Below are 22,598 nucleotides of genomic sequence, written 5' to 3'. Positions count from 1 at the left end.
GGGCATTTCAGCCATCTACTTGCTAATTAATATTCTAGCCCAAAATGCTCTGCTATAGATATTAGAAATCAAGTTTCCCATAGGACTGTCACATTGTTTTTAACCCAGAGCTATGATGCTTCGTCTTACAACTAGGAAGGTTTCATTACTGTCTGCTGTGTCTTCATTCTCCTTTGGAACTTCTCCAATTTCCCCAGAAACACAGGTGGTCTTTTGAATAAACAGAACTAACATATTGAGCTCCATAAGCTCTATGATGAGATGCATTTCTCTCGTTCACAGCTGTTGCTTGCACAGTTGGAATAATGCACGACTATGAGGTGGCTACTTAGTGAACTGGAGGTTCCTATTCAGAGCATAAATTCATAGAAAGGCGTCTTCAGGTAAAGAAGGAACAGAAGATAAGTGGCACTCCACAGGGGTCTGTATATTTTTCATTATCTATGTGAGGGACATGAAAACGTGTTTAAGGATCCACTGAAGAATTTGATGGTATTCATCCTACTTCAGAGGAAGCCTGTGCTGAGTGGATTTCATTCTATCACAAAATAATTGGGATAAAGGTCCTTGAATCAGCATGCTCTATGCTTCTGGCATTTAATCGAACTCAAATGGTAGCTGCGATAAAATCATTTTACCATTTCCTTCCTGTTCGTTTAATACTAAAAATATTTGAAGAGTCACGGTATGATGCAAAGTCCATTTCACAATGACACCATGGTCAGTGTTCAAGGGTTTAAATAACATAAACAGAATAAAAAAACAAGCAGGAACAATGATGTTTATACTGCAAAGTTGTGACATCTCTGTTAGCACGTAGCACTCTTGAATTTTTTCTCAGCTTTTCCCCTGTTGGTCTAGCTGGTCTTCTGGGGGAGGGGCCTGCTGTGCTGGCACTGAGGTGGACACTTGACGGGATGAGCACTGGGTGTTATTCTATATGTTGGCAAATTGAACACCAATAAAAAATAAATTTATAAAAATTTAAAAAAGTAAAATTAAATAAATAAATAAAATTTTTTTAAAAAATAAAAAAATAAAAATCATAGGATGATAGAATGTGAAATTTTTCTCAGCTACTGTTCCTCTCCAAATAGAAATTTAATTATGAAGACTTTTAATGGCTTTACTTACTGAACTGTACGTCAGTACTTATAGCAATACAAGAAAATGCTTTGGAAAATGAGATAATGTCAACATATGCCAAAAAGGTAGAGGGGACTTTTAATTAAAAACAAACAAACAAACAAAACCGGAGCACTGGAGTGGCTCACTCAGTTAAGCAGCCAACTCTTGATCTCAGCTCAGGTCTTTTTTTTTTTTTTTTTTTTTTTTTTTTTCGGCTCAGGTCATGATCTCAGGGTCATGGGATTGAGCCCCACATTGGGCTCCATGCTCAGCAGGGAGTCTGCTTCTCTCCCTCTTCCTCTGCCCCTCCTGCCACACTCTTTTTCTGTCTCTCTCTTTTAAATAAATCTTTTTTAAAAAAGAAGAAATTAGGTGTGTAAAATATAAGTTATTAAACAAAAGTAGTAGTTATGAAATAAGAACAACTATTTATAAGAACTAATCAGGGATCAGAGATGTGACTGGAATAATTGTTGAAATAAAAGATTCATAATCAATGTATCATAAATGGACATTGCTATGGGGGATTTACTTTCTCACAGTAACTAAACCCTGGGGGAAGAAAAACTTATTCTTGGAGGTATCGTTGATCTTACAAAAGGGGGAAACATTCAGAGAAAGAAACATAAACACCGTTGGTCAATCTGGGTCTTGAGTCAGTTGTTAACTGAGATAGAAGAGCTCAGGAGTCAGGATAGGAATACAGGAGCTGAGGCCAGCATTAAGGAAATGTGCTAGAGTGGAAAGGTGCTGAATTATGGAGCCAGAGAGGAACTAGTAGAATGGAAATTTATAAGATGTAAGTGTGAGGGAAGACAATCAGATGTAAAATGTTCTAAATTTCATATATTGTTTTTTTTTCCAGTATGTAAGATTTTATTTTATTTTTTTTATTTATTTTTTATTGGTGTTCAATTTACTAACATACAGAATAACCCCCAGTGCCCGTCACCCATTCACTCCCACCCCCCGCCCTCCTCCCCTTCTACCACCCCTAGTTCGTTTCCCAGAGTTAGCAGTCTTTACGTTATGTCTCCCTTTCTGATATTTCCCACACATTTCTTCTCCCTTCCCTTATATTCCCTTTCACTATTATTTATATTCCCCAAATGAATATATTGTTTAGGATACAGATAAAGGTATTGTTTAACTTCAGATTTTACTATGTTAAACATGCATCATAAAGCTCAATAACCTGAAAGAGATAAAAAATAAAATGTATGGGGATCCCTAGATGGCTCAATGGTTTAGTGCCTGCCTTTGGCCCAGGGCATGATCCTGGAGTCCCAGGATTGAGTCCCACATCGAGCTCCCTGCGTGGAGCCTGCTTCTCTCTCTGCCTATGTCTCTGCCCCTGTGTGTGTGTGTGTCTCTCATGAATAAATAAATAAAATCTTTTAAAAAAATAAATAAAATAAAATGTATAATTTTGAATGAGAGAAAAAAATTGAGGAAGAAAAAAAAAAAGATTAAAAAAATTCAACCCGGGGCACCTGAGTGACTCAGTTAAGCATCCAACTCTTGATTTTGGCCTAAGTCATGATCTCAGGGTTGTGAGATCAAGCCCTGCATTGGGCTCTGGGCTCTGTGAGGTGTCTGCTTGAGATTCTCTTCTTCTCTCTGTCTCTGCCCTCCCCCCATGCTCTCTCTCTCTAAAATAAATAAATAAATCTTTAAAACATATTCAATCTAAAAATGCTAAGAGAAAAATGGAGCAGGTAGAAATTAGTAGAAATAGTTGCCTATAACAACAATGAAGACTACCAAATGGACTGAACTCAGGTTTGAGGAAAAAGAGAATCACACTGGATTTAATCAATATGTTAGTCCTGAAGGACTCACCCCAGTGAAGACCAAGTAAATAACTTATGGACAAAATCACCAAAACCACTACTATTAGCATCAGTAATTATAAACAAGAAGTAACAGATTTTGACTGACAAAAACTACAGATGTTTAACTTGATGGATATATTTTATGGCTACATGAAATGATTGAGTGAAATAGTCAATATAAATTCAATATGTAATTCAATATATATTCGATATAATTTGCTTTCACCAAGAAATTATTGACAATAGAAAGAAATATTTAGAAGAAAAGTCTTCCAGGACTGAAAAATGTATTCATAGAAATAAAAGATTTGGTGGATGAGTGATACAGCAGTTTTACACACTGAAAAGAAAACTGGTAACCAGAGGATATAGCTACAAAAAAAATATATAGATGGGACACCTGGGTGGCTCAGCAGTTGAATGTCTGCTTTTGGCTCAGGGTTTGATCCTGGGTCCAGGGATCAAGTCCTACATCGGGCTCTTTCTGAGGAGCCTGCTTCTCCCTCTATGTCTCTGTCTTTCTCTCTGTGTCTCTCATGAATAAATAAAATCTTTAAGAAATATATAGATAGATGAACAGGTGGATGGATGGATAGATAGATCTTCAAAATACAATAAAAGAGGAATAAGGATTTAAGAAAACATGAGAAATTAAGAGATGTTGGAACACAGAATGACAAGGACCAACGTGAGTTTACTCTTAGCCCCTTGAGGACAGCATGGAGGGAACGGAGGAAAAGTAGCATCTAATCTCAGAAAAGCATGGATCTGTAGATGTAGTAAGCACAATTTGCCCCAAAACGGATAAATCAAGAAAAATTCCTTATGACATATCTTTGTAAAACCAGAAGACTTCAAGGACAAAGAAAATATCTTGAACAGCCAGAGAGAAAAGACAAGATCGTATCTTGTTTAGCATGAAGAGAAAAGGTATTTTTATGTTTGGATTTTGTTAATTTAGATAAGCATGATAAAATTTCAGTGGCCATCAATAAGGTATTAAAAGTGGAATGTCTACATTTGAAGGACAGAAAAAAGTTGAGGAAGAAAATATAAAAAACAAAAAAGAAAAGGAAATATAAAAAATATTAAATCCAAAATTGGTAAGGGAAAAGAAAAATAGCACAAGAAGAAAGTAATTGAAAAAGTTCCAAGAAATCAGGATAACCAAATGGGTTATATTAGGATTTTTTTAAAAAGAAATCACAGTGAATTTAACAAATATCTCTTCCATATCTAAAGACAATGGCGCCTGTGTAGTAATCGACCTCCCCAGTTTCCTTCCCAGTATGTAATGAAACAACTACATAACTAGGAAAATTCTACCCAAGATTGTGCCCTTACCCTGCTCAGATAGCCATAACAAAATACCTCATGCAGGTGGCTTAAACAATAGAAATGTGTATCTCCTACTTCTGGAGGCTGGAAATCCAAGATCAAGATCTGGCTGGGCTCTGTTTGGGGTTACAGCTCTCTTCCTATCTTGCAGACGACTGCTTTGTCCTCACATCCTCTGAGCATGCATGGAGAGAGAGAGATACAGAGCTCTCTGGTGTTTTTTTCTTCTAAGGACACTAATCCTATTTGTCAGGGCCCCACTGATATGACCTTATCTAACCTTAATTACTTCCTTACTTCAAATACACCCACACCATGGGTGAGGGCTTTATATATGAATTTGGGAGAACATATATATTCGGTTTATAACATTCTACCCCAGGCCCCCCTTAAATTCATGTCCTTCTCACATGCAAAATACATTCATTCTATCCCAATAGTCCCAACAATTTTAATTCATTCCTGCATCAATTTTAAAGTCTAAAGGTCAAAGTATCATCTAAATATTTAAACCAGCTATGCATGAGTCTGAACACATGATCCATCCTGAGGCAAAACTCCTTGACAGCTGTGAGCCTGAGAAACTAGATGAGTCATATGCCTCCAAACTCCAATGGCAGGACATTCACATTACAAAAGGAAGAAATTGGGAAGAAGAAAAAATCTAGCAAGGCAGATTTCCATTGGATTGTAAGGCTCAAGAATAATCCTCTCTGATTTGATGCTCTGTCCTCCATGCCCGCTGGGGTGGCAGCATCATAACCAGACTCTGTGAGGATGGCCCTGGGCCGTGGCATCCAGGTCCCTAAAAAGGAAGAGGCCCAATTCTTTGAAACAGGACTCTGGGCCAGTGGTGGGAATGGCTTCCCTGCTGATGTCTAAAGCACCTTTGGGGTGATAAAATATTATAATATATGTCATAGACAAAGGGAAAATATGTAACTATTTCCTTATATTTTATCTTAGTTTTTAGCAGCTTCCCATAATGGCTTAAAATTAATTTTCTCTGCCCTTCATCCCACTAAGAATTTGATGAGATTCTCACATTCATGGGATGATATTTTTAAGTCAAATATGGCAGACTGTCATCCATTATTTTACCTCTTTCTCTGGAACTCCATTTGCCTTATTTTTAGACTTTTTTCATACTGTCCTTTAGGTCATGAACACTATTTTTAATTATTTATTTAATTAATTAATGGTCTCTCTGCTATAGTTTACATAATTTCCACTTGCCTAGTTTCATTGCATGAATCCTTTTTTCTGCAATGTCTCTTCCAATATTAAGTCCATCTAGGGAATTTTTGTTTTTAGATATTGTATTTTCAATTCTAGAACTTCCTTTTGGTTCTTTTTAGAGATTCCAGATCTCTCATGAAAACCTCTGTCTCCTCACCTCCTATAGCCACATTTTCTTGTATATTTACAAAATATTTAGCATGGTTATTTTTCTGCTATTTCCAAAATGTAGGTCCTTTCTTTCTCTGCTCAGTAATTTTTACTGTATACTAAATATTCTGAATGATATATTTTAGAAGTTCTGTGTTCTATTTTCTTTCTCTAAATCTGTTAAGGTTTTGCTAGTAGATGGTGAAATCACTGGCAGCTCCCCTTAGTCTTGTGGAGACTTGGTGTTAAGTTTTTGTTGAGCAGGTCTATTTTGGTTTTATCTGTATCTCTTAGTCAGAGTCCTTTGAAGATTCACAGAAAAGTTCAAGCTGTAGATCATGTACCTCTAGTTTGAAAGGATTTTAACTCTAAATTCTGTCTCCCTAGCTGTGGAGAACCACCAATATCAAGGCTCATCTGTTGTTCAGTCTTCCTACAGCTGCTGATCCCAGAGCCATTTTGAGCCTTACCCTGTGCTTGTGCAATCTGGGAGCTGGCCCAGAGCTTTGTGGAAGTTCATATATGGATTTGGGAGCTCCCCAAGGGTGGCTCCTTCTTTTCTAGGATTTAATTAATCAATTTCTAGTAAGTGTGACAATGCCTAAGTCTGACTTCTGATTTCTGATACCTTTAAGACCATTGATCTCTTTCCTTGTTTTGTTGTATGAATAGACATGAATGCCTTGGAAAGAGAAGTCAGATGAATGTGGGTCTCACCATTGCAGTTACTTTCTTACAAACATTGTATTTTATCTAGTTGATGGCTGTTTTCTATCTTTCCCAGTGCTTTTAACAAGTTTATAATTGTAGCAGCAGGAGGGTTAGTCTAATACAAGCTACTGTGCCATTATTAGAAGCCACAAGTCCTGTGTTAATAATGAATATTTAATGATGTCCTAAAAGTTAGTAAGATTAAAAAAAACACAATAGAAAAAAAAGTAAAGATACTCAATTGGGCACTTCACAGGAGAGGAAATGGGTGAGAAATAAACATGAAAATATGAGCTTCATTAGTAATTAGGAAAATACAAAGTAAGACCATAATGAGATATTGATTCATATCCATTTGAATAACAAAAATAAAAAAAGGTAGGTGATATGAAATGGCAGGGAAAATGTAGATCAATAGTAGAATATCACATATTCTGGTGAAAATGTAAATTGGGAAAGAATAGTAGTCAATGTCTTATAAATTTGAATATTCATATAACCTAGGACCTAGCATTTTCACTTCTATTCAAGAGAAAATTTTATGCATGTTGCAATAGACTTTATTTGGTCAACTTAGTATTATCCCCACTCTTTTCTATACTTCCTATGTAGAAAGGAAGCAGCATAGTAACTATATATTTCCCAGATATCTTAGCCAACAGAATTATGGGTTAGAAGATACCATTATGAACCACTTCTGTGAAATTAGAAAGCCCAAAAAGAGAAGCCATTAACTTTCAAAAGCGCGGTAAGCAAAGCAGGGAACATTGGTAGGGAATAGAAACCAGGTTTCGTCAGGGTGGCTGATAATCCTGCTGAAAACAGCCCACTTCACTAATGCATGGAGGTGAGATCATTGAAACCAGCTTCCCTCCACCTCAAGATTTCCTGGAAGCTAGCTGCAGTATCTCTGACCTTCACAGGTCCTTTAAACAAATATGTAAGCACCTAATGCCCTGTATTAAATCCCTTCCTATTCAATACACTCTAAATAGAGGTGTTTTTTTTTTTTTTAATTTTTACAATAAAAACAATGTGATGCTGTCAACCCAAGGACAGATATATAAGTAGTGGTATGTACATATAATAAAATATTTTACATAAAAACATGGGCAAATCTCAGAATCTTAATAATGAATGAAAAGGAAGTCTCAGAGGATTTTATACACAAGTACCCTTTTAATAAAGTACAAAAATGTGTAAAAGTAAACCGTTTATTTTAGGCATATATCTCTGTGCATAACAAAAACTTTTAAACAGCAAAAGAAAAACACAAGACTTACAACAGTTGAGTTAGAGAAATAGAGACAAAACAAAAAAGGAACATAGAGACATATGTAAGTTATTGCATAAGTTTCTGTTAACAACTTACTTTGGTGGCATATTCATGGATATCCACTGTAGTGTGAAAATAAATTAATTAAAAATGATACTGGCTATGGGGCACCTTAGTGACTTAGTTGGTTAAGCATCTGACTTTTGGCTCAGCTTAGGTCTTGATCTCATGGTCGTGAATTCAAGCCCTGGATTAGGCTCCATGCTACACATGGAGCCCACTTTAAAAAATAAAATAAAAGATACTGGCTAGAGCAATGTTAATGTGTTCATGAACCCAGGATTAAACAAACCCAATTTTGTGTACCCATACTCTTAAAATAAAACCTCATACATGGTCTTAACAATTGGAGAGTACTAATTCAGTCACTTGGAAGATTGGATGGAATAATTTTTTTAAATGTAGCACAAAGAAGGGGTGGGGGGGAAGGATGAAAAGCCATAACAAAATTTAAAACATTTCGAATAGAAACTCCAAACTGAATATATATGTATAATGATATTTCTAGAAGCAAATAAGAGATAGCATGAATGATAGGCAATACTAGAAAATACATAAAATAAAATAACAATAGCCAATTGTTTCCCAGAACTAGGAGGAAAAAAACATGAGTTGATAGGTTGTCAGTGCTCAGTAAGGGCCAGGAAGGGAAACAAATATAAAACCTCACTCAAAATGCCATAGTACAAACAAAACTATAAAGAGAGAAAAAAAAAGAGGTGCCCGGGTAGCTCAGTCAGTTAAGCATGCAACTATTGATTTCAGCTCAGGTCATGATCTTGGGGTCATAACATCGAGCCCTGTGTCGAGCTCCATGCTAATGTGGAGCCTGCTTAAGATTCTCTCTCCCTCTGTACCACCCCCTCTCACACGCTCTTTCTCTAAAAATAAATACATAACTAAATAAAATCATAAAATCTACCAGAGAAAAAGGAAGAGTATCCTTAAAAATAAAAATTGGACTGGCATCAGATCGCTTATCAGTACCACAGACTATAAGAAAGCAGTTGGAAAAGTATTTCTAAATCCTGAGAGAAAATAACTTTGAACCTAGAACGCAATGCACAATAAAACTTCAAGAGTAAAAGTTTAATGAAGATATTTTAATATCCTTAAAAGACTTAAAATCCTACTCCCTATACACTCTCACAGAAGTAAACAATTCTAACAAGAAAAGAAGTAAACACAAAAAGAAAAACTTAGATTCAAAAAATGCACTGGCAAGCAGTATATAAGCAGGCATGTCTATTAGTAATAGCTAAATATTGATAAAATTATTTTAACAATTAGTTCAAATTAAAAATTAGATGATAGCATGGGCTATGGTGGTTCTTGTGAGGGGGCTGGTGGTTAGTGAGTAAAACCCAGAATAAAAAAACATTCTAACATGTTTAAATTCTTGGAAGGAAGAAAGTAGTTGGAAGGAAGAAAGTAATTGAGTAACACCAGACTTTATTAGGAACTCTAATAAATCTTGAACAATTCAACAAAAGCACGATGGAGAAGAAAAGGAAACAATGACCAAGCTCATACAAGCACACCTCATTTTATTGTGCTTTGCTTTATTGTACTTCACAGATACTGCTTTTTTTTTTCTTTTACAAATGGAAGGTTTATGGCAACCCTGTATCTAGCAAGTCTATCAGTGCCATTTTTCCAACAGCATTTTCTCAATTCGTGTCTCTGTCACATTTTGGTAATTCTTCCAACATTTCAAATTTTTTTGTTTATTATCATATTTGTTGTGGCAATTTGTGATCAATGACTTCTCTTTCATGTTACTATTACAGTTGTTTTGGGGCGCCGTACCCATGTAAGATGGCAAAATTAATTGATAAATGTGTGTGTTCTGATTGCTCCACTGACCAACTATTCTTTCCCCCATTTTCTTTCCTTGCCCTCTGAGACACAGCAGTATTGAAACTAGGCCAATTAATCAACCTACAATAGCCTCCTGTTCGAGTAAAAGGAAGAGTCACAGGTCTCTCACTTTAAATCAAAAGCTTGAAATGATCAAGCTCAGGAAGGAAGGCATGTCGAAAGGCAAAAAAGACTGAGAGGTAGGATCTTATGTCAGTTAGCCAAGTTGTGAATGCAAAGAAAAGTTCTTGAGGAAAATAAGAAGTGCCACACCCTTTTTGAACTCGGCCACAGTAACTTCTTGCAAGATACATCCATGAAGGCAAAAGAAACAAAAGAAAAAATGAACTATTGGGACTTCATCAAGATAGGAAGCTTTTGCACAGCAAAGGATACAGTCAACAAAACTAAAAGACAACCTACAGAATGGGAGAAGATATTTGCAAATGACACATCAGATAAAGGGCTAGTTTCCAAGATCAATAAAGAACTTATTAAACTCAACAACAAAGAAACAAACAATCCAATCCTGAAATGGGCAAAAGACATGAACAGAAATCTCACGGAGAAAGACATAGACATGGCCAACATGCACATGAGAAAATGCTCTGCATCACTTGCCATCAGGGAAATACAAATCAAAATCACAATGAGATACCACCTCACACCAGTGAGAATGGGGAAAATTAACAAGGCAGGAAACCACAAATGTTGGAGAGGATGCGGAGAAAAGGGAACCCTCTTACACTGTTGGTGGGAATGTGAACTGGTGCAGCCACTCTTGAAAACTGTGGAGGTTCCTCAAAGAGTTAAAAATAGACCTGCCCTATGACCCAGCAATTGCACTGCTGGGGATTTACCCCAAAGATACAGATGCAATGAAACGCCGGGACACCTGCACCCCGATGTTTCTAGCAGCAATGTCCACAATAGCCAAACTGTGGAAGGATCCTCGGTGTCCATCAAAAGATGAATGGATAAAGAAGATGTGGTTTATGTATACAATAGAATATTACTCAGTCATTAGAAATGACAAATACCCAGCATTTGCTTCAACGTGGATGGAACTGGAGGGTATTATGCTGAATGAAATAAGTCAATCGGAGAAGGACAAACATTATATGGTCTCATTCATTTGGGGAATATAAATAATAGTGAAAGGGAATAGAAGGGAAGGGAGAAGAAATGTGTGGGAAATATCAGAAAGGGAGACAGAACATAAAGACTCCTAACTCTGGGAAAAGAAATAGGGGTGGTGGAAGGGGAGGAGGGTGGGGGGTGGGGGTGACTGGGTAGCGGGCACTGAGGGGGGCACTTGACGGCATGAGCACTGGGTGTTACTCTGTATGTTGGCAAATTGAGCACCAATAAAAAATAAATTTATTATTAAAAAAAATAAGAAGTGCCACTCCTATGAACATATGAATGATAAGAAAGCTAATATGGAGAAAGTGTGAGTGTTCTGGACAGAAGATCAAATAAGCACAGTATTCCCTTCAGCCAAAACCTCATCCACAGCAAGGCCCTAACTCTCTCTTATTCTATGAAGGCTGAGAGAGGTGAGGAAACCATAAAAAAGTCTGAAGCTAGGAGAGGTTGGTTCATGAGGCTTAAGGAAAGAAGCCATCTCCATAAGGTAAAAATGCAAGAAGAAGCAACAAGTGCTGCTGTAGAAGCTGCAGCTAGTTCTCCAGAAGATCTAGCTGAGATAGTTCATGAAGGTGGTTACAATAAACAATAGATTTTCAATGTAGATAAAACAGCCTTCTATTGGAAGAAGATGCCATCTAGGACTTTCAGAGCTACAGAGAAGTCAATGCCTGCCATCAAAGGACAGGCTGATGCTCTAGTTAGGGGCTAATGAAGCTACTGACTTAGTCGAAGCCAATGCTCAGTTACCATTTTGAAAATCCTAGAGCCTTAAGAATGATGCTAGATCTACCCTGCCTGTGTTCTATAAATGGAACAACAAAACCAGGATGACAGTACATCTGTTTATAACATGATTTGCTGAATATCTTAAGCCCACTATGATCATCTGCTGCTCAGAAAAATGATCCCTTTCAAAATATTAGTGGTCAATGACAGTGAACCTAGTCACCCAAGAGCTGGTGGAGATGAACAGTGAGATAAATATTGTTTTCATGCCTGCTGACACAACATCCATTCTGAAACCCAAGAATTTTTCCTTCCAAATCATATTACTTAGGAAATACATTTCATAAGCCCATATAGCTGCCATGCATAGTAATTCTTTTGGTGGATCTGAGTAAAGTGAACTGAAGACCTTCTGGAAAGGAGTCACTATTCTAGATGCCATTAAGAACATTCATGATTCATACCTAGAGGTCAAAATACCAACATGAACAGGAGTTTGGAAAAAGTTGAATCCAAACTTCATAGAAGATTTTGAGGGGTTCAAGACTTCTGTGGAGGAATCTTGAGGACTGAATTGTTGCCATCTTTTGATAAAACTTGAAAGGATGAAGAGTTGCTTCTTATGGATGAGTAAAGAAAGTTGTTTCTTGAGGTGGAATCTACTCCTGGTGGAGATGCCATGAAGATTGTTGAAATAACAAAGGATTTAGAATATTACATAAACTCAGTTGAACAAGCAGTGGCAGGGTTTGAAAAGATGCACTCCAATTCTGAAAGAAGTTCTACAGTGGGTACAATGCTACCAAACAGCATCACATACTACAGAGAAATCATTCATGAAAAAAAGAGTTCACTGATGTGGCAAACTTCACTTTTTTCTTGTTTTAAGAAATAGCAAAACAAACAAACAAACAAAAATAGCCACAGCCACCTCACCTTTGGTAATCACCACCATGAGCAGTCAGCAGCCAGCAACATCAAGAGAAGACCCTCCACCAGCGAAAAGACCAGAACTCATTGACTTCTCAGAAGATGGTTAGCATTTTTTACCAGTAAAATATTTTTAAATTAAGCTACCTGCATTGTTTTTTTAGACATAATGCTATTTCACACTTAATAAACTACAGTATAGTGCAAACATAACTTCTATATGCACTGGGAAACCAAAAAAATTCATTTGACACACTATATGGCAATATTTGCTTTGCTGTGGTGGTCTGGAACCCAACCTGCAATATCTCCAAAGTATGCCTGTTAGTAGAAAACACATGGAAAAAGAAACTAGATATAAACCTAAAGATCGGGGTCCCTGGGTGGCGCAGCGGTTTGGCGCCTGCCTTTGGCCCAGGGCCCGATCCAGGAGACCCTGAATCGATTCCCACGTCGGGCTCCCGGTGCATGAAGCCTGCTTCTCCCTCTGCCTGTGTCTCTGCCTCTCTCTCTCTCTCTGTGACTATCATAAATAAATAAAAATTAAAAAAAAAATAAACCTAAGGATCTTATTAACTATAGTAAATGTTAGTACTGTATTAAAAGATAGAGAACCTCAGAATGAATAATATAATATGCAAATAGAGGCTATTTATAAAATGCACATAGCTTAATGAAGAGGAATCAGAGATGTTGAAAATAAGAGAATGGAAAAATGCAAAACAGTCAAATATTAATAAAAAGAAGGTATAATGATATTAAATCTGACAAAATAGAATCCAAGGAACACAGAGAGACATTTTAAATATCAATAAATGGAAAGTTGCAGTAATGAGATAGAAAGAAGGTTTTGAACTTGAATGAACCCAAATAAAGCTTAAAATATATAAAAGCAAATCTGATAGAAACACAAAGAGAAACAGACAAATCCATAATCATAGTGTAAATCTGTCATATAGTGACAGATCAAGTACCCAAAAAAAGCAAGGATGTAAGAGATTTGAACAACATAATGAACAAATTTGCTGTAACAGATTTGTATAGAACTTTGCATTCCTAAAAACAGGGAATGTACACTCTTTTCATCTACACAAAGGCCGTTTACAAAGACTGCTCTAGACACAAAAGGAAGTCTCAACAAATTCCATACTGTTAGCATTAAGATGGCCACATTACACACAATAAAATGAGAAGTCAACCAGAAAACAGCCCCTTCCCTACTAACTCCATATATCTAGGACTTTTTTCCCTGTGTGTCAGTAATTAATGAGTAAAATAGGAAACCAGTGTGAAAATTGCAAATTATTTAATAATGTAAAAAAATATATATATCAAGGCCAGTGAGATAAAGGCAATATAGCCCTCAGAGAATTTATACACTTCAAATTATTTCTTAAAAATACTAAAGATTAAATAAATTAATATTTCTAAGGAATATGCTAGAAGAGGAATAACAAAATGAATCCAGATAAAGCAATGGTAGGAAATAAAGCTACCACCTTGTAATGATAATAAGTATACAAAAAAAAAAAAAAAAAAAAAAACTAGAATTAATTAAAGCAAACCAGTGCCTCACTTAAAACTAATGAAATAATTTTGTGGGTATATTAAAGGAAAACACATGAAATGGTGAAAGAAAAAAATAAGTCAAAAAAACACAAGTTGATAAATGTCTCTATAAATCAAGATATTTTAAATTTGTTACATTGTGACAGGACATTTAAAAATTACCAAGAATCTTGAAAATCTGAATGACAAGGACAGTTTTCTAGAAAAATATAAATTACCAAAGAGAAGTAGAAAACATAAACAGACTAATTAGCACAGCATAAATTGAAAAAAAAATTGCCAACATCATCTGATGTCCCAGTGTTACTGGTATCATATCAAACAAGGTTTTCTCAATTTAACTGCATTTAACCTTGACACTACTAATTTCTAGTAGCAAGGTTTTATGGACACTAAAATGAACTATGAATAGGAATTTACTCAGCACATACAACTGTATAGACAACTAACACTGGGTTGCTCTTGCAAATATGGCAGCCTTTACTAAATGTGTGTTTTTTAAAAACCTAAATACTATAAAAATGGATGTAATAAAGGAATTGCTTACATATCCAGTGGCATTCTTAGTTAACCCCATTAAATTTATAATGTCCTTAGCCTTGGAATTGTTCATTATTTCACTGGGACCTTGCTTTTGCAGGTTTCCAGGTTTAATAGCAAATGCCTAAGTTGTACTTAATGAGGAAATTGTTAGAGAATAAACTTACAGAACAGTTTAGAAAAGCTTTTCTTTTTAGTAATCCAAGTTTCTAAGTGAAAGACAGACTGAGAAGAAGACAGAGAGGTAAAAGTAACCTTTTAAAGCTACAATTAATATAAACTATTGATGCTGATAATCACTACGGTAGGCAGAATAATGGCTTCCCAAAGATGTCCATGCCCTAGTCCCTAGACCACTCACTCAACGTGTTACCTTACATGGAAAAAGGACTTGCAGATATATTTAAAGTTGAGAATTTTAAGGTAGAGAGATGAGCATGAATTATCCAGGTGGATCCAGCTTTACCACATGAGCCCTTCCTTACAGTCCAGAGAACTTACCCTAGCTGGAGTCTGAGAGAGCCAATAAAAAGGAAGGTCAGAGAGATTCCAAGTGTGAGCAGAACTTGACACCCCATTGCTGTGGTTCTGAGGTATAAGAGGACCATGTACAATAGTGGCAGAGACATTTCTAGAAGCTAAGGGTTACCCCTGTCTGACAGCCAGCACACAATGCTCCAGTACAGAGGCAGTAGAATTCCACCAACAACCCAGATGCAGTTGGACAGTTTCTTTCCCCAGAACCTCCAGAAGGGAATACAGCCCTCCAATCACCTTGATTTGGGTCTTATGAGACTCTACGGAGAGCAACCAGCTGAGCCACACCATATCCGGACTTCTGACCCACAGAAACTGCGAGATAACAAAGAATCACATGAATATTCTGTTATGTCACTGAATTTGTGGTAATTTTTACAGCAACAGAAAAAGAACAGACCCACCAACCAAAATAACAAATACAAAGGTGCAGTGATCTTACTCTTACCCACAAAAGAGTGGGTACTCAAATCTTCCTGAGGCTATCCCCATGACTTGGAAGAGGCATTCCCCAATATTGAACTCACCAATGTGAAGAACTTTCCAAAATGTCAGCCATGTCTTTACTTGCGTAGCAAGTTACAGTGAAGTGAAACTACTCTTTGTTCTGCTGGCAATCCACCATGCAGTAATGGATCCACGTTTGCTGTGATGTGCCGGATGGCATTGGGACACAGCCGCTTACAGCGTCATCTAAAACACAGAGGTAAGCAAAAACTTAGGAATCCCTGATGTTAAAATTGGAGGCAAGAAATTTCATGACCCTGTGGAAATCTGTGAGTTTTTATTTAAACTGACCACGGGCCTGTTTTAGGATTTTTGTCCAGTTATGAATCTGTGCCCTAAATTATACCACTACTACACAGTGCTGAAATCATCTTCATTATCTATGACACATTACCAGTCATTAAAGCAATTTGAAATACTGAGGCTCCCAGTCATCTGCCCTTAGAAATACCCAATTGTATTATGCAACCTACTTAGGAAACTTTTATGGTGCAAGATCTCCCTAACTCACATCCGCAAGTTGATAAAAAGGCACATATTTTACTATTCGACATTTCATATTGGCTTATATCTGATACCAGCTGTACAGTTTCAGAGGTAGAAAAACTTTCTAAAAAATTCAAGCTATTCACCCAAAATTGGCATGAATTCTTTGCCATAAATCTGACTTTTTTGAAAGACATACACTATTATAGATTTTTGTCATCATATTACCCTAGGGATGTCATCTACATCTAGGAATACTTTTTTTTTTTTTTTTTAGGAATACTTTTTAACAGGATGCTAAGTATCTGAGATTTTAGGTCAGGCTGTAACGATGATATAAACAAACTAGTTCTAGAGGTGTTTTCAGAGAGGGTGCCGAGAATCAGTATGTTGCTCAATAATTAAGAACAGGAGTCAATCTTGAACTGACTTGCAAGCCTTGCCAGTCTCCATCAGTAGAGGGTTAGAGACTTATGAGAAAACGCAGCACCTACTCTGAGAACTTTCCATAACCCCGTTGCTATTAGATAGGAAACTGGCTTTTTGCCTCAGGACAAGAGGGTTCCAAGCCTGTCAATTTGGTCCAGATAATGATAAGTCTAGTCTAAGATTTACACTAATCCTTTGCTAATTAAGAGTTCAGCTCTTCAGGGAGATGAACTACATAGCCATTCTTCCAGATGAAAAAAATTACAAGAAACATTTTCTGTGTGATCATCTCACACTATTGCTTTTTCTCAAGCGGTGCATATACGTAACTCATTTTAAGATAAAACATAATAGTTTGGAATTTCTGTACTCACAAATACAGCACAGAGACAGCCTAATAACAAAGCACAAATTAACTGGTCACAACTTGATGCTACTTTTGGGGCAAGGGTTGTGTATATGTTAAGAAATGCTGCTGGTCAAAGCTTGTGCTTTCGTTTCTTTTGAGTTCCTGCAGTGAGATGATCAGCCAAAGGGCAATTTCACAGAAAGAAAATGATGACTTGTTAGAGAACCCTCTTTCCTTTTCTGTTTAATCACCTGCTCTTTGGCAGATTTGAAGAGATACTTTCTGTGAGTGATAGAGCCTGATAAACTCTATTTATTCTTTCTTTTTTTTTTTGAGAGAGAGAATGCACATGTGGAGGTGGGGGCATGGAGGAGGGGTAGACGGAGAGAGAGAGAGAGAGAATCCCAAAAAGACTCCATGTCCAGCAAGAAGCCTGATGTAGGGCTCAATCTCATAACCCTGAGATCATGACTTGAACCAAAATCAAGAGTTAGATGTTTAACTGACTGAGCCACCCAGGAGCCTCTCTATTCATTCTTTTAAAAAACAAAAATAAATGCTTACCATGTACTAGATGATGTAAGAACAAAAGAACAGAACACTGTTTCAGTTACAAACAGTATGTTTTCACAGCTCATAAAGAGACTCTGCATATACCTTTATAATAAATAAAATATGCACAGAAATATCATGTCTCTATTTTTTTGAACAAGTTCACATGACTCATTTGGGAACCAACCCACAATTTAAAAAGCTAATCACCCATTTCCATACACTTCCAAAGCATACAACAATTCCAGGTTTTATAATCATTTTTCTGTAGCATACATTTTAAGTAGGCTTATAACAGAAAAGGAAATATATACTTTAATCAGAATACTTTATATCATATTGTAGGATACTTTCCATGGAAACATTCTATAGGTGTTCATTGCCCAATACTAGAGTAGAGCCACCAGTGATACGTGACCTTTTATATATAAATTGTTTCAAATTAAGAACTCAGTTCCTCAGCTATACTAATCCATTTCAAGTGCTCAAGAGCCACCCGTGGCTACTGGCTACTGTACTGGGCAGTACGGAATATCTTATTCATCACAGAGAGCTCAACTGGATAGCTCATTTATAGTTGTCCTTGTTTTTATCTTAATCCACAAGAGATGATATTTTCTTGTTTTAGCGGTTTCGTACAATTATAGATTGTAAAGGATGTCTGAGAACAAATATATCAATGCTTATTATTACCCAAGAGAACTAATGCTTAGAAAGTTTTAGGTAACAGGAAGATCACTCAGGGCTTTCCTTTAGATTCTGAGGTCCATCTTGCATTGAAATCCTTATCCGTCTGGTCCCTGACAAGAGTATGGTGGCTGATTGAAATCTAGGGCTGAGATGATCAGATTTTATCTACTATGACAGTGCTGATTGATTCGTAATAGCTGCTTGATTCAAGCTCCAGAGCTCAGAGAGAAAAAGTGGCTTGATGTGTTAATGATGACTCGCAGGTCAAGAGCTGATGTCGTGCTTGCTGAGCATTTTCTATCACTACAAGCATTCACGCACAACTAATAAGCGCACACACAGTGGGAAGATACACATGCAGAAGTAAAACAATTTTGAAGAAGGTGATGGTCTGTTTCATATCTCCTGGACTACTTGAAAATTATCCTTTAGCTTTGGCTCTCTAACTTTAGAAGGATATAGATGGAACTCTGGTGATAAAAGGAAAAACTTTAAATTACTCTCATACACGTTCCCCAAGCCCTGAATAACCTAGCCCACCTTGTCTCCATCTTTTATAAGAGATATGAGTCCTGTCTGGACTAAGAAAAACCTCTTTGGGATGGTTCTGTGAGAGAAACTATAAAATAACCTTCCAAGAGAGTCTTTTATGGAGAAAATGAAATGTCACCTCTCCTGCAGTGGCTTAAAAAATATGTTTTCCTGAAAATCAGAAGACACATGGAAGGCTCCTTCAGGCCACATGATCCTGCAATAGCCTCTAGAGGATTTAAGAAATACAATTTCTCATTCTTAGACTCTTGCCTGTCCACCGCATAAATTCCTAGTGTACTCTGTCCCTAGGAGAAAAATGTATTATTCTGCTCACAGGAAATGAAGTTTGAGATGTGCTTTAACTCCAACTTTCTCTTTGGAAGGCTGAGTTTTATAAAGATTTCCAAGCTTATCCATCTAATTCTTCACGTTGAAAATTCTGGTTCAGCCACTGTGAAGTTACACGAAGGTTGATTCCAGTTTGGGGGTTGTCTGGGAGCCTTGCTTCATCTTAGACTTTTGTATAGAGCTTTGGCCACACTTCCACAGCAAAGAAGAAAACATAAATCTACTTTTTCCTCTTTGTTAGCAATGCTCAGAGAATATATTGGTTAAAACAGAAGTCTCTTTGATGAACTGTGATTTTTCAACAATCTGTATGAACTTTTTTTTTTTTCCATTTTCTGGGATAGCTGTGAGTTGGTAGCATGAAAACAGAAGTGGTTTTTAAAGCAGATATATTAGAGAAGAAATTGTCCAAAAGCTTCAATGCATACTGGAAGAATGTTGTGTCTTTCGTTATAATCAGGGGGACCACAGTTACATGAAAGAGAGATGATCAATTTAAATAGGAAAAAAACTTGAAGGAAAAGGATTCTATTTCATTCTAATTGAAATGTTTACATTACTAAGATTTTAAGATTTTTTTGTTCTAAAATGTGATTTAGCACCACAATTCATATGGCTGTCACAGTGGAAATCTTGTTTCAATTCATTTCTTAAGAAAATTCAATGATTCAATGACAAGAATATCTTTGATGACTTAAGTTAAGGCATCAGGTATTAATCCATGGTAACGTGCCTACTGGATAGAGGGCTTCCCTGTACATTTTAAACATGCAACAGTGACATAAAGCAATGCACAGGCCTTCTACCAGCCAGACATCATTCCAGAGTGCACAAAATGAGTATCTGCTGATTTAAAGATATACCTTCAAAAACTCAAAATACACAAAAAAGTAAAAGAAAATATAGAAACAACTATTTTATACAATTTTATACAACTTCTAAAAAGAATATAGTAGTTACAGGCTTATGTGACAAAACATCAAATACAATCATAAATATAATGCAGTCCCAAATAAAAAATATATGTGTCAAAAATATATATATGTGTGTGTATACACATAAACACATACGTATATACATATGAAGTCTATATATATAAACTGGAGAATACCTATGTAGAATATTTTTTACAAAGGGACATAGAGGCTAATTACTAGCCATCTGCCAAAAAAAAATGCTAAAAGAAAAAAATGTGTAAATGAATTAACTTGGAAATGCAGGTAGAATGTCCAGCTAATAACATTTATTGAGAGCTTATTATGTGGCAGGTATGATGTTAAACACTTTACACACATTAAGTCATTTGATCCTTACAAATCAGTAAGGTGCAATTAATGACCACATTTCATATGAAAAGACTAAGATTCATAGTGGTTTGCTAATGTGTCCAGTTCCATGGCCAATAAATACCAAAGTAGATGCCAAATCTGTCTGATACCAAATTCTCTCTTTCGGGATGAATAGGTAAGAATTATTTTACATTAACATTTCAAAGCACCAGCTTATGAGGGGTTGGTCGCTGCTCACTCAATTATGGTGTTTTATATATATAAATGGTTATTTCCCGAGTGCTTAAAAATACACATTTATTTCAAGTGAATCAGTGCATATTGAATATGTACTTTGTGTTGGGCACTGTGCTGGGACATGAGAACAAAAAGATGAATAAGAGGTTGTTCAGGCCCTCAAGTAGGTCAGTCCATTGGAGGAGAAAAGCACATAAACAAACGTTTACAATATACCATGCTAAATACCACGCTGCCAGGATCCAAAGTGCTTCAGCAGAAAGAAGATGGCCTATTATTTGGGGAATCCATGTCATTTTAAAAGCCTGTTTTCAAGATTAATTTTCTTAGCAAGCTTTTTACTACACACCATTTGTACAGAATTCTAATGTAAATTTTCATAAATTTCCGAATAGCAGAGTTTTAAGTAGTATTGTTAATACTATCATCCCTAAGAGTATTTCACAAATAAGCTAAGACACACTCTAGTTATTCTAGAAGGAAACGCATCAAAGTCACATAACATAGGTAGTACATTTTGGAGAAAGAAAATTAGGGTAAAATGTGGTGGGAATATTTCTTTGAGTCATACGTTCATGAAATTCTTAAATAGTTGGATAACAATTTGCTTCTGCCTTGTTGAAATATCTATTAATATTTTGAATGTTTAAATATAAGCTATAGAATATTAAAATGATATTTTATTGATGACACTAGGAATATTTAAGATTATAACTAGTTCTCACACACAAAGCACATTTTTCAAAATAAAAGAAATCTGACTCCTGGTGAAGTAAGGGCACTTAAAAGTTGATCTCTTCTAAAGGAATTTTTAATTAAATCCCTATTATCTTCTCGTTCCAAATAAAGTGGTGATAGCTCTCAAAAATTTGTTCCACCTTATAGGATTTAAATTTTTTGTTATGTACTTAAGGGATTTTTAAATACAGCACTATAAAAACATATTGTCACACTACCAAGAGGCAAAATGCAGGATAATAAGTGATTCTCAGTTTTTACAATTACAACTGGTCTTTTCTTCATGGGCAGACTAGAAGACTAACCTTTTCTTTCTTCTCCATCCCTATCCACTCTGTTCCTAATTCAGTGTCCCCATAAGCTGGAATTAAGCAACCAGAGAGGAGAGAGGCGTAAATGGCAGCACAGAGGAATGTGTCAATTAAGAAATCCTCTGGGAGGTCAGATAAACCTCTTGATCAATGTATCTGCAGATTTCTCCAAACCCCATAAGATAGAGGATTCCACAGCCATTCTTTTACTGGGGCTTTGGATTTGAGTCAGAAATTATCAGAGCATTACTAGAACTATGAGAACTGGAAATAGCCTTTTCACGAAGTAATTGTATCTATAAAATGAGAACACTAAATTTGATCATCTGTAAGATCCAGCTCTTCTACTTCTGAGGTCTTGATGTCCAAGAAGCAATTAAGTAAAATATCTACCTATGTGTGAGCAGAGAGATCCTACCTTTTTCTTTATTCCAGGCATTTTAATGTCTCCTATTTTCCCATACAATTTAGATAAATGAGCTAAAAACCTAGAGGAGACTTAGAAGTAGGTTGTTGGGAAGATTTCTATGACTTTATAAGCCCATAATAAAATATTAGCAAAAGGAATTAATCAAAAAAATAGTGAAGCGATGACAAAAAGCTTGTATTTGTTGATGAATTGGTGAAGCATGCAGCAACCTAAGATTTATTGTTTGGGAAAAACTAAGACAGGATGTCTTCTCATTCTTTTCTACATAAGGAGAAATGTATAGATGCATAGATATATTCATAGATCCCAAATATATACATTGTAAAAAAAAGGTGGTAAACAAATGAAACAGCCTTCAAGGGTACTTACCTCTGAGTGATGGAATAGACAAATGCTATTTTCTTCTCTTTTTATGCATTCCCCAGGTTTCCTCTTATTTATCATCAGAAAAAGATATTTTGATACAACTAATTTGTTTCTGGATATGGTCTGCTTGACATGTGGCCTCCTTTTTAGCAAAAAATAATGTTAAGTAATTTTAGCATATAAGAACATCTATGGCTGATGTGCCTATGCTCAAGAAATATGAGAAGTTTGATCTAAATACAGAAAAGCTGAATTCACATGTCACAGATGGGGCCCTTAGA

At 36.1% G+C, this 22,598-nt stretch overlaps 1 long non-coding RNA gene across 28 annotated transcripts in view; it reads right to left on the bottom strand.

Annotated features, from left to right (window-relative positions):
• LOC144306781 (uncharacterized) overlaps positions 1-22,598 on the bottom strand; it is a 350,851-nt gene that overhangs the window by 118,726 nt on the left and 209,527 nt on the right. For 25 of the 28 annotated variants that reach the window (XR_013373844.1, XR_013373846.1, XR_013373845.1 and 22 more), the window contains one exon: positions 15,579-15,744. This is a non-coding gene — a long non-coding RNA (uncharacterized LOC144306781). Of the gene's footprint in view, positions 1-15,288; positions 15,367-15,578; positions 15,745-22,320; positions 22,460-22,598 lie in introns of all 28 variants that reach the window. The other 3 variants (XR_013373865.1, XR_013373864.1, XR_013373877.1) reach the window with 2 other exon arrangements.

This window comes from Canis aureus, chromosome 37 (genome assembly GCF_053574225.1).
Source record: "Canis aureus isolate CA01 chromosome 37, VMU_Caureus_v.1.0, whole genome shotgun sequence".
In the NCBI taxonomy this organism is placed as follows: Eukaryota; Metazoa; Chordata; class Mammalia; order Carnivora; family Canidae; genus Canis; species Canis aureus.
This window is presented reverse-complemented; position numbering and strand designations above follow the sequence as displayed.